This window comes from Triticum dicoccoides, chromosome 4A (assembly GCF_002162155.2).
Source record: "Triticum dicoccoides isolate Atlit2015 ecotype Zavitan chromosome 4A, WEW_v2.0, whole genome shotgun sequence".
In the NCBI taxonomy this organism is placed as follows: domain Eukaryota; kingdom Viridiplantae; phylum Streptophyta; class Magnoliopsida; order Poales; family Poaceae; genus Triticum; species Triticum dicoccoides.
Genome location: NC_041386.1, coordinates 347,858,527 through 347,871,565, shown reverse-complemented (window position 1 = coordinate 347,871,565; position 13,039 = coordinate 347,858,527).

Here is a 13,039-nt window from a genome sequence, read left to right as displayed (position 1 = left end):
ACCGGAGGCGCAGACGATGAGACTGCCGGCGACGAGGTCTTGCGGGGCGGCGGCCGGCGGAGGCAGGCGGCGAGCTCGGCGGTGGGGTCTGGCAGCATGGCATGGGCAGGCAGCGGCGAGGCATGCGGGCGCTTGGTGTGGAGTCGGCGGCGGGGCGGCGCTGGCGGCGGCGCACGTGGGTGACAGCGGAGGCGCTCGGGCCCGGGCGGTGCGGGGAGAGAGAGTGGAGGGCGGCGGGTGACATGGCGCTTGCTGATTGGGCACGGGTGTCAGCTAGACGCGTCCGGCGCCCGGCGGAAGTGTCCAGCGGTGCGGGGAGGGGTTGATCTAGGGTTTCGTCTGAGATTTGGATGGGGGGACCTTTTTATTGGTAGAGGGAGCTAGGAGAGGAGTTTTTAGGTGCAGTTTTCGCCCACACGATCGTGATCCAATGATGGAGAGCATGTAGGGGGTTTAGATGGACTAGTGGGCTGTTGTGGAGGGGTGTTGGGCTGCAAAGAGAGAGGGGTTTCAGTTTAAGCGGTTAACCGTTGGGGTGTCAAACAACCTCCAAATGGGACAAAATTTGACAGGCGGCCTACCGGTGATGTACCGAGGCCACTCAACAAATCTCGACCCATTCCAAGAACATTTTTCTCCTTCTCACGAAATGAGATCTGAGAGGTGCAACGGGTGCATGTGTGAGTGTTGGATTCCAAAACAGACAATAGGGAAAAAGGCCGGATGCAAGAGGTGAACACGAATGCAATTGAGATGCACATGATGACATGAGATGAAATGCATGACATTAACAAAATGCAACACGAGGACAAAACCCAACTACGGAGGATATAACATATAACATTGCTGGAAATGGCAAGAGTTGGAGTTACAATTATGGAATGTTACATCCAGGACGTTACAAGCTAATTATCCAAAATATAAACCACTAAAACAAAAACTAATTGGACAAACGTTGGAGTCGCATACCAGGCAACAATCCCCCGAAACAATTTCGAAAACGGAGCTTCGAGCAAAGACATCAAAATCCGCGTGCTTGAGGCCAAGAACACAGGAGAGAGAGCAATGGTGATTTTTTCTGGAGGTAGGTGATGATGTGGTATAAAGAGATAAGTGAGGGGCCCACATGGGGACCACAACCCACCAGGGCGCGCCCAGGTGGGTTGTGCCCACCTAGTGCACCTCCCTCTAATGTTTATTGCACCAAAAATTCTAAAGTATTCAGAAAAAATCATATTCAATTTTCAGGGCGGCATTTTGAGAACTTTTATTTTTGGGTCATTCTTTATTGCACGGGAAAATCAGAAAACATACAAAACATGGCATTTCATTTTATTTAACTAATAAAAACAGAGGATAAAAAGTAGGGACAAAAAGTGGTGCTTACTAAATTCATCAACTTCATACCGTTCAAAAATGATCCATTAATAAGGTTGATCAAGTCTTTGTTGGCGTCCTAGGAACGGGGGTCCCCAGACTTGCCTGCCTGCGGCCCGCTGTGTGGCTAAGCCAGCAGGCCGTATGACCCATCTTCATCAACAAGGCATCCAAGAGCCTCGCGAGGGGCCAAGCCTCGCGAGGAGGACGACACGAGACCTCCTCTGGAGCGGCCTAGTCAGGCAGGCTCACGAGGAGCGGAGATATCAGGGCGAGGCGAACCTCACGAGGCTCTTGCGACGTGAGCCATAACGATCGACACCAGGCGGGCGCCAGCACACGCAGCGTCCTTGTTTCCTCTTTGGTGCTAAGGAAACTAGCGCATGCGAGTGGTACCGAGGCATCAAGAAAATGTTGCCATTTTGGTGCAACAAGACCAAGACCAGAAGGACGGCAAGACGGAGGTCATCGTGGAGCCCAAGATGTCGTCACCACGAGAGCCTTTCGAAGGCGCAGACCACCTTTTGTCAGGATAGCTTGTACTAGCTTCCCCCCTTCAAATTAGCCCGCCGTTGTTGGATCCCTTCCCGCTCAATATTCGGGAAGAGAACCAGGGCCTCTATAAGTAGGGCTAGCCACCACCATTGAAAATGGGGGCGAGGAGACGGCATCTTAGATCACTCTCTCACCCACACAAGTTAGCCACGCACAAGAACACCTCAACCTCAATAGGCTGTTCTTCCCCTTGTATTGTTCATCATCAGTCCAAGAGGCAATCCACCACCGCCACACTAGAGTAGGGTGTTACACCACAACGGTGGCCCGAACCAGTATAAATCCTGTGTCTTTCTGTGTTGCGAGTTCGTCGAGTTCGTCCGCGAGATCTTAGCGAGCTAGGGTGTAGATCGGTAGGAGGGAAAGACTTCGCGCGCACCCCAGTGTTTGAACCTTAAGGGTTTGCCGGAACCCCACATCCGACATTTGGTGCGCCAGGTAGGGGTGCGCCGGAGCTTCTTCTCCGACAATCGACTTGCAGACGCACCGCGGCCGCGATGGCCGACGACCCAAGAGTTGACCACGACCACTGGGCAGCCTGGCCAGCTCGGTCGGCGCCGCCCGCCTATGAAGACCTCAACCCCGTGCTCCAGGCGGCCCGAGCGCCACCCAATCCTGTCGGGCGCGGGCGACGCGGCGGGGCGTTGGCTACCCTCACTCTGCGGCAAGTACGAGCCGCTGCCAAAGCAGCAAGCCATGCCGCAGCGACGGCGCTGCACTCACGACAGGAGCAAGCAAACACGCGGGCAGCAGTCACCATGGCAAGGGAGCTGTTGTGGTGCCGGCTGCTGGAAAGCGGCCGGGACACGCTTCTGGAGCGCGTCGCCGAGCTGCTCGACGCGGCGGCCTCGGGAGCCCCACCCTTCTGCCATCAGCTTCCTCCTCAGGCCGCTACGGGGATCTTCAGCGGGCCATGCCGCCATCACGCACCCTCGAGTGTGCCAGGGGGCTTCCTCAATGCAGGCAAGGCCGGCGGCGCCGGGGGCTCTACTGCCCCCGTACCGCCCGCAACATGCATGGGCAAAAGGTCGCCTTTCATGGCTCGATGGGATGCCATGCAATCACCCCCCAGGACGACACGATGGGTCGAGCGACATGGAGTGTGGGGCACCACGGCGAGGTATTCGGGGTAGCAGCCCCGGAAGCTACGTGCCCCACATGACGGACCAGGAGTACACACTGGAGGACGGCCTGGGCTCGTTCGTTGGAGAAGATTGGGAAGGAGGAGCGCTAGGAGCCGAAGCCTTCGAAGAGCTGTTGGGGAACCACCACGACCACGTGTGCGACGACCACTACAGGGTACCCCTAATCCCTCAAGAGCTGTCGCGGGAGGAGCAGGTCACCGTGGCGGCAGGCGGCCCCAGCTCGACAACCCCCTGGCAACGAGAGGATCATGTTGGGGGCTGCAAGAGAGGGGTTGGGAGCCAGGCCCCTTCCCAGGGCATGCGAAACCAGGGGACACCCAGAGGTAGGCCCTCTGCCGGGGTGGCTTCAACAACCCATCCCCCGGCAGAGGACACATGGTCGCCGAGGGAACCGCTGGCGTCCCCTTTCCCTCTTTTGTGTCGTCCTGGTGATCGGTCGGCTCAAAGGAGGTCAAGGGTGGCGCAAGGCGGGGCCCTCGTCTGGCGATATGAAGCAAGGCCGGTAACTGTGAAGAAGGCCTAGTGCCTGTGATGCTCGCCGCCCGTGACACTCTCACATAATAATGAGTTGGGGCTGTACACGCCCCGGAGTCTCAGGAGCGCCGGCCTCAGGCCCTGGGGCTCCCTCCCACGCCTACTGGTAGCACTTAACTCTGCGCTGGTGAGAAGACTAGACTTGGTGTCGGACGCGTCCTTTTTATTTGGATCTCTCTTTCTGTGGCTTTGCTTTCTGGATCTGGACTCAAGTTGAAGCTGAATTTTTATCGATGCGCGTGGGGGGTGCCTTTTCTCGTTCGAGCCATTTCTTGCCTTCAGGATCTTGTTTGGTTTGGGACTCATGTCCATCACCGTTCCCTCGCGAAGCTCCTCGCGAGCCGGACCGCGCAAAGGGCACGCTCGTCAAGCACGCGCTAGCACTGCGCCTGGTGCTCACCTCTTACGGGCCCCCCTCAAATGGGGCGATAAGCTCCGCAGGATTCTCAGGAACTCGTCGCCTCACGACCCAGCCCTAAGCTGGCACCGACTAAGGTAAACCACATCGGGAACTCACCCCCAGCTTCATGAACTCACGAGGACGCATACCCACGTCGCATAGGAAAGTAAAAACTGCAATTTGCTTACACGAGGGGCTCCCCCTCTCCAAATGCTCTTACAAGTCTTCCAAGGGCCACGCCCGAGTTTTGCGTGCAGAATGAATCAACAGGAGAACATGGGATCAGCTAGAGATATCACTCGCTACAACACCCGCGGACGCGTCACTCGCGTCGTCGTCATCTTCGTCGGTGTTGTCGCCGCCGACGGCGACGCACCCATCGCCGTTGTTGACCACGTCACCTTCGTCTGTGATGACCACTACCGCGTCATCCTCCAAGGTGAAGGCCCTGACCAACGTGTCGACATGGTCCTCTACCTAACACGCCAGGTCGCCCCGGACGACTGTGGGTATGGGGGCAATGGCGGCGTCGAAGTCAAAGTTGGGGTCGGCATTCAGAAGGTGGCTGAAGACACGGGAGAAGGCGTGCTGAAGTAGGCCATGACCCCTCTCCTCCGCAAGCTGTCGAGCTCTGGCAAATTGAGCCTCCAGGCGTGTCACCACCTCGGTGAAGAAGGTCAAGTAGCTGGCATAGTCATTCGAGTGAGGGGCCGGGGCGTTCTCGTCGTAGATGTAACCCAGGGCGGTGTTGGCCTTGTTCTGGAGGTCTTGAAGCATAGGAGCATGCTCACACTCCAGCGTTCGGCATTGGAGCACTTCCTCCCTGTTTTGCTGTGCGACGGCCTGGGCATCGTCAACTCGTTTCTGGAGGGAAAGCAGCTCGGCGCGGGTGGAGGCCAAGTCCGCCTGCGCCGTAACCAGGGCGGCGGCTGTGGCCTCCGCACGCCTCTCGGCCTCGTCCAACCTGGGCCTAAGGGTGGCGGCCCTGCCCACACCCTCCAGACCGGCGAGCTTCAGCTTCAAGTCGTACCTGCCCTCCAGATCTGCGCGAACCTCGGCCACCCGGCGATTGATATCCTCCTCGACTCCGACTTCGCGGGCCCCGACGGCATCTTCTGCTTGAGCGACTTGACGCTCCCTCGTCTCCAGTCGCTCGAGCTCTAGGCCGCGCTCCACGGCTTCCAGGGCCAGCATCTCCTCGCGCTACCGGACCTCCTCTTCCTCCGTGGGCGTCCCCCTCAGCGATGCAAGAGCGGCCTCGCGCGCCTCCACCTGCTGCTCAAGCGACGCGCTCCAGGCCTGAAGCCCCCATGCACGCTCCTCCGCAGCCTCGCGGCGGTGATCAGCCTCGTGAGCTTCTTCCAAAGCTTGCGAGCGGGCCTCATTGGCAATCTTGAGGGACGCCTCAGCCTTCGTGTTTTCGATGTCGCGCTGATAGAAACCATGGTTGATGGCCACCCACAGCTTGCGGCGCTCCTCCACCAACCGAAGACCTTCAGCCTCAAGACGCGAGTCGACACCAGCAAGCTCTTCACCAAGGCGGCTCATCGCGCCCATCGCCTCCTGGAAGAGCTCGTGACGGACTATGCTGCGCCCGCGCTCGAGCTCGAATGCTTGACCCGCCTTGTCCTCCACCTCAGGGGCTGCGGGTGGAGCATCAAGTGGCGCGCCACCTCCCGGTTGGGGGCTGGGGGCTGGCGCCGCGCCTGACGTCAGCCCTCCTCGTGAGGAGCCCAAGCTGATCGAGGCTCGCTGCCTGAAGAAGAACTGAAGACCGAGGTCAGCCAGCGACCGTTCATGAGCAGAGGAGGAGTCTTGGGCACGCCCACCATGCTCCACGCCAGACCGTGGGCAAGGGGCGGCTAAACCGCGGACTTAGCACGTCCCGAAGGCAGGGACACTCTTCCGACCGACCTTGTTCCAGGGGCGGCAAGTAGGCCAGGAACGCTCAATGCCGACGGGGGAGTTGATGAAGGAGGAGGCCACCTCTCAGAAGATGCAACAGCTTCAGCAGAAGGAACCCTGGAGGACAGGCGTCATGATAATAAAACTACACGCAAAAAGCCACAGTGACAAGGTACTTACGCGTCAATAGCGATGCACTTCCGTTGCTTCAACGGATCGAAGATGTTGCTGCCGCTGGCGGATCCCTTCCTCTTGCATAGCTCCTCGAAGTCCACACAAAGGCGACCGAAGCGCTGGACATGATGCCAGGTGCGCAGCGTAGCTGAAGAAGAACCTAGAGGGATGGCCTCAGGGGAGCCCGGCTGTGGCGAACAATCTAGCTCCTTCTCCCTGCGACCTCCCAAGTCTGTTGGAGCCTCAACCTCGGGAGCCGCATGCCGCATCTCCTAGGCAACCGACGCCTCGGGAGAGGGGCCGCAGGCCCCCGAGGACGACGCCACCGGATCACCACCCGGCATGTGCTCCTCAGCACCTGAGTCGCCGGCCCCCGTCTCAGCTCGCTCCCTCGCACCGTCACCTGGGGCGAGCCCGGCACAAGCGGCAAAGAAGGGGACCATGATGACGGGGTTCTCACGGGGCCCCACCAAGCCGGTTGGGTGCGGCCCCCACTCATCAAAGGAAGGCATGTTTGCGGCAAATGTGACTTTGTTCTCGCAGCGGTACAAAATGCAGCTGTTCCTGGGCATCTTGTCCGGCAGAGGGACAACTGATAGGACCATGAGCACTGTTTGTCGCGCAGCGAGAGGAAGCCCCTCCTCCTGAAACCCTATGTTCTCCTGTCTGCTAAGCAAGTCCTACATCAGGCGAGTGTGGCGCTGAAGTGGAGGAACTCGACGCCTGCCGAACACCCTCACCACCATGGCACAGTCACGCCAAGGGCCTTCAACACCTCAGCCTGACCCAAACGGGGGCAAGGCAGGGGCTCGTGAGCTTCTGATGACCCCAGCCAGAGTATGGAATAGCAGGCCCCACCAGAGCTTGGAGTAGAGAGTTGAGCACACCGGCGTCAACAAACACCCATCACGTACGGAACTCGCTCATGGATTAAGGGAGCTCGAAGTCGATCCCCGCGCCTGCCATCGCAGCCACGGCCTGGAAGACCATGCACCCTGAGCTCTCCTGGGGACCAGTGAGGTGCAACGAGAAGAAGTGGCGGAGGAGTGCCACGGAGGGGGCGATGCCCACCATGGCCTAGCACATGAAGGCGATGAGGGCGAGAAGGGTCACAGACTGAGGATCGAAATGGAGCATGTGGATCTGATAGTGCTCGAGCACAGCATTGAAGAAGGCGAAGAAGGGAGGAATCAGGCCAGCCCAGAGGGCATCAATGAAGATCGGAACCTCGGTGACTGCCCGAGCCATGCTAGTGCGAGACGCGGGACAAGCCGGCGTCTCTCTCCACTCGTTGGAACTAGAGGCAAGCATGGGGCGCACCTTATCCATGGCCTCGTCGTTGAGCACCCGAGGTCGGCCGATCGCCGGCTCAAACGATGGAGGCGCAGTTGGCGAGGACAGAGGTTTCTTCCCCTTGTTGGCTTGTTTCGGCGCCATGGCGGTGAAGTGGGCGGAGCGTAGGTCGGATTGGGAAGGCGGAGCAGGGCGTCGGGGAAGCAGGGAGATTGGAAGAGCCAGGCATGGCGAAGGAAGAATAATTGTGTAAGAGGCGGGGCCACATAGCCAGGCGGATTCAAGGGCAGCATGGGGAAGTGGAGACGCCCACGTCCAATCAACCACCACGCGTCAATCGAGGCCGCAGGCTTTTGGGACCCGCGGAGCTCCGTGCTTGGCCCTTGGCTTCGCCGCGAAGCCAAGCCCGAGCACTCCTTGGGCTCGGGGGCTACTATCGGCATCCTGGGAACGAGGGTCCCTAGACTTGCCTGCCTGCGGCCCGCTGCGTGGCTAAGCCAGCAGGCCATATGGCCCATCTTCATCAACAAGGCATCCAAGAGCCTCGCGAGGGGCCAAGCCTCACGAGGAGGAGGACACGAGACCTCCTCTAGAGCGGCCTAGTCAGGCAGGCTCACAAGGAGCGGAGATATCAAGGCGAGGCGAACCTCACGAGGCTCTCGTGACGTGAGCCATAACGATCGACACCAGGCGGGCGCCAGCACACACAGCGTCCTTGTTTCCTCTTTGGTGCTAAGGGAACTAGCGCATGCGAGGGGTACCGAGGCATCAGGAAAATGTTGCCATTTTGGTGCAACAAGACCAAGACCAGAAGGACGGCAAGACGGAGGTCATCGTGGAGCCCAAGACGGCGTCACCACGAGAGCCTTTCGAAGGCGCAGACCACCTTTTGTCAGGATAGCTTGTACTAGCTGCCCCCCTTCAAATTAGCCCGCCGTTGTTGGATCCCTTCCTGCTCAATATTCGGGAAGAGAAGCAGGGCCTCTATAAGTAGGGCTAGCCACCACCATAGAAAAGGGGGGCGAGGAGACGGCATCTTAGATCACTCTCTCACCCACACAAGTTAGCCACACACAAGAACACCTCAACCTCAGGAGGCCGTTCTTCCCCTTGTATTGTTCATCATCAACCCAAGAGGCAATCCACCACCGCCACACTGGAGTAGGGTGTTACACCAGAACGGTGGCCCGAACTAGTATAAATCTTGTGTCTTTTTGTGTTGCGAGTTCTTCGAGTTCGTCCGTGAGATCTTAGCGAGCTAGGCCGTAGATCGGTAGGAGGGGAAGACTTCGTGCGCACCCCAGTGTTTGAACCTTAAGGGTTTAGCGGAAACCAAAGAACAAGCGTTTCACCAGGTTACCTCAATGGGGATATGCATTTCCCCAACAACAAGCATTTCATACTTATTTTTGACAGTAGGTAGAGGTATTTGAAAACATTCAATAGTGATTCTCGGAGGTTTTTCAATAACATTAATCCCATTCCTTGGAATTGTTTCTTTGGAAAGTGCACCGTATGCTCATTACCATTGATATGAAAAGTAAACTTGCTTGTATTGCAATCAATAACAACCCCTACAGTATTCAAGAAGGGTCTACCAAGGATAATCGACATGTTGTCGTCCTTGGGCATCTCAAGTATAACAAAGTCAGTCAAAATAGTAACATTAGCAACAACAATGGGCACATCCTCACAGATACTGATAGGTATGGCAATTGATTTATCAGCCATTTTCAAAGATATTTCAGTAGGTGTGAGTTTATTCAAATCAAGTCTTTATATAAATAGAATGACATAACACCATCAACATGCTCCTAAATCACACAAAGCAGTTTTCATATAATTCTTTTTGATAGAGCAAGGTATAGTTGGAATTCTCGGATCTCCAAGCTTTTTAGCTACTCCATCTTTATAAGTATAATTAGCAAGCATAGTGGATATTTCAGCTTCCGGTATTTTTCTCTTATTTGTGATGATATCTTTCATATACTTTGCATAAGGAGGCATTTTCAAGATACCAGTCAACCGAGTACGCAAAAAGACTGGCCTCAGCATTTCAGCAAAGCGTTTAAATTCTTCATCATCATTCTTTTTAGTTGACTGAGGTGGAAAAGGCATAGGTTTTTGAACCGATGGCTCTCTTTTTTTATCGTGTTTTCTAGCAATGAAGTCTCTTCTATCATACCTTTTATTCTTAGGTTGTGGGTTATCACGATCAACATGTGGTTCTATATCAACATCATTGTCTGGTTCTTTATTATTTGGTTGAGTGTTTTCATGAACATCAGCATTATTTTTTTCATTATTACTAGGTGAGTGTTCATTACCAGACTGAGTTTTAGCATCAGAGATAGAAACTTCATTATCAGAAGGTTTCTCTATTTTAGGTTCACTAGGAGCATGCAAAGTCCTATCATTCTTCTTCTTCTTTTCCTTTTTAGAAGAACTAGGTGCAATAGTGTTGGCTCTTTGTGAATCTTGTTCAATTTCTTTTGGTTGTCCCTCAGGATAAAGTGGTTCCTGAGTCATTTTACCTCCTCTAGTTGCAACTCTAACAGCAAATTCATGCATATTATTATTCATTTCATCAAGCAATTCTCTTTGAGATTTAGCAACTTGTTCTAACTGAGTTTGAACCATAGAAGCCTGCTTTCCAACACATCTAACATCATTTGATATTCTAAATAACAAGTCACTTAAGCGAGCAATCATATCAGAATTGTATTTCAATTGTTTCATAACATTTGCATTGAAGTGGTCTTGTTTTCTAATACAGCTTTCAAACTCATAAAGGCATTGACTAGGAAGCATATTGTGAGGATTGTCATTATAATTGATCTCCATGAGAGAATTTACCTCTACCACCTTAGGACGTGGTGGTGTATTAAGCCCATGTATTTCTTCAATAGGAGGTAAAATTTTAACATCCTTAGCTTTAATACCTTTTTCCTTCATAGATTTCTTTGCCTCTTGCATATCTTCAGGACTGAGATATAATATACCCTCTTCTTCAGAGTGGGTTTAGAAGGTGGTTCAGGAAGAATCCAATCATCATAGTTTTTCAATATATTATTCAATAATTCCTTAGCTTGGACAACAGTTTTTCCCTGGAAACACAACCAGCACAACTATCTAGGAAGTCCCTAGAAGCATCGGTTAGTCCATTACAGAAGATATCAAGTATTTCATTTTTCTTAAGTGAATGATCATGCAAAGCATTAAGTAATTGGCAAAGCCTCCCCCAATCTTGTGGGAGACTCTCTTCTTTAATTTGCACAAAGTTAAATATTTCCTATAAGGCAGCTTGTTTCTTATGAGCAGGAAAATATTTTTCAGAGAAGTAATAAATCATATCCTAGGGACTACGCACACAACAAGGAGCAAGAGTATTGTACCAAGCTTTAGCATCACCCTTTAATGAGAACGGAAATAATTTGAGAATAAAGTAATAGCGAGTTTTCTCATCATGAGTAAAAAGGGTGGCTATGTCATTCAACTTAGTAAGATGTGCCACAACAGTTTCAGTTTCATGACCATGGAAAGGATCAGATTCAACCAAAGTAATTAACTCTGGGTCGACAGATAATTCATAATCCTTATCATCAATAAAGATAGTTGAAGTAGCAAAATTAGGATCACATTTCATTCTAGAATTCAGAGATTTTTCTTTATACTTGCATAATAATTTCTCTAGATCATCTCTGTCATTACAAGCAAGAATATCTCTAGTTGTTTCTTCACTCATAACATAACCTTCCGGCACCTTAGGTAATTCATATCTAGGAAGGCAAGTTCTAGTAGGTGTGTCAGGAGATTCAATTTCAAGCCTATCATAAGATTCAACAACATCATGTTGTATAACTCTAGCAATTTTTTTAATCAAGAAATTCACCAAGTGGCACGTCGTCATTATCAAGCAAGGTACCAACATCATCATAAGCATTATCCATAGCAGAAGTAGCATCATCAATAACTTGTGACATATCTGAATAAATAGCATGTGGTGGTGTTGCAAGTTTACTTATAATAGAAGGCGAATCTAAAGCAGAACCGGATGGCAGTTCCTTACCTCCCCTCGTCTTTGAGGGAAATATCTTAGTCTTCGCATCCTTCAGATTCTACATAGTGATAATATGATAATAATCACAAGTGACTCAACAAATATAGCGTTGCTCCCCGGTAACGGCGCCAGAAAAAGGTCTTGAGAACCCACAAGTATAGCGGTCGCAACAGTTTTCGAGGGTACAACATTCAACCCAAATTTATAGATTCGACACAAGGGGAACCGAAGAATATTTAAAGGTATTAGCAGCCAAGTTGTCAATTCAACCACACCTAGAGATTAATTATCTGCAGCAAAGTGATCAGTAGCACAATAGTATGATAGTTTGATAATAGTAGTAGTAGCAATGGTAACAGTAACAGTGATAGCAATAGTTTTGTAGCAAGTGTAACCGTGATGATAGCAGTAGTAACTTAGCAGAAACTATATAGGATAAATTCATAGGCATTGGATCGGTGACTTATTGGATGATATTCATCATGAGACAGTTATATCCTAGGGCGATAAGAAACTAGCTCCAGTTCATCGATATAATGTAGGCATGTATTCCGTAAATAGTCATACGTGCTTTATTAAAAGAACTTGCATGACATCTTTTGTCCTACCCTCCCGTGGCAGCGGGGTACATATAGGAAACTAAGGGATATTAAGGCCTCCTTTTAATAGAGAACCGGAACAAAGCATTAACACACGGTGAATACATGAACTCCTCAAACTACGGTAATCACCGGAAGAAGTCCCGGTTATTGTCACTCCGGGGTTACCGGATCATAACATGTAGTAGGTGACTATAACCTGCAAGATCGAATCTAGAACATGGTTATAATGGTTCATGTCGGTGAGAACGACACCTATTGGATCACAGGGAATCCCTTCTATAGTTGGCGGGCGCGGGGCTGTGGAAAGAGCGGGTTTAGAAAATCAACACGGAGGAGTTTATCCAGGTTCAGGCCGCAAGTGATGTGTAATACCCTACGCCTGCTGGTTTGTGTTTATCTTGTGTTCTTGGACTACCTACAAAGCATGCAGGGTCCAAAAAGTCTGAAATCCCCTCACAGTATGCCGCGGGCCTCCTTTTATAGTCAAATGGGCTGCCATAGTGGCACACAGGAGGTGGAAAGTTGTAAAGTAGTCGAGTTTATCGCCTGACATCATGGGACAAAACGCATTAAATGCGCTACTTAGGTGTCCTCTCGCTTTATCTGGGATGGTAACAAAGGTAGCCGCCGCTTCTCCTTGCTCCGACACGCGTCCAGGCCAACAAGGCATGCAGCGCCATGTAGGCTAGCAGGCTGCTGAGATGGCATGGTGGCAGGGTCTTCATGAAGATCTGCTTGCCACCACGTAGGTGCCTGAATAGTTGGCCTGGGAGCCACGTACTGCCACGTGGGTACCTGTTAGTTGGTGGGTCGGCCACTAAGCTGGGGTGGCGATGGGGCGGCAAGGCCTTGCCGCGGTCTTGCTGATCTTCCCGGCAAGGGTCTTGCCGGGGCCTCATGAGTATCTTTGGTAGGAGCCTGGCCGGGGCCTCATGGGCATCCTCGGCAAGGAGCCTTGCTATTGTCTTGTTTCTTGGTTCCTATCTAGCCATCG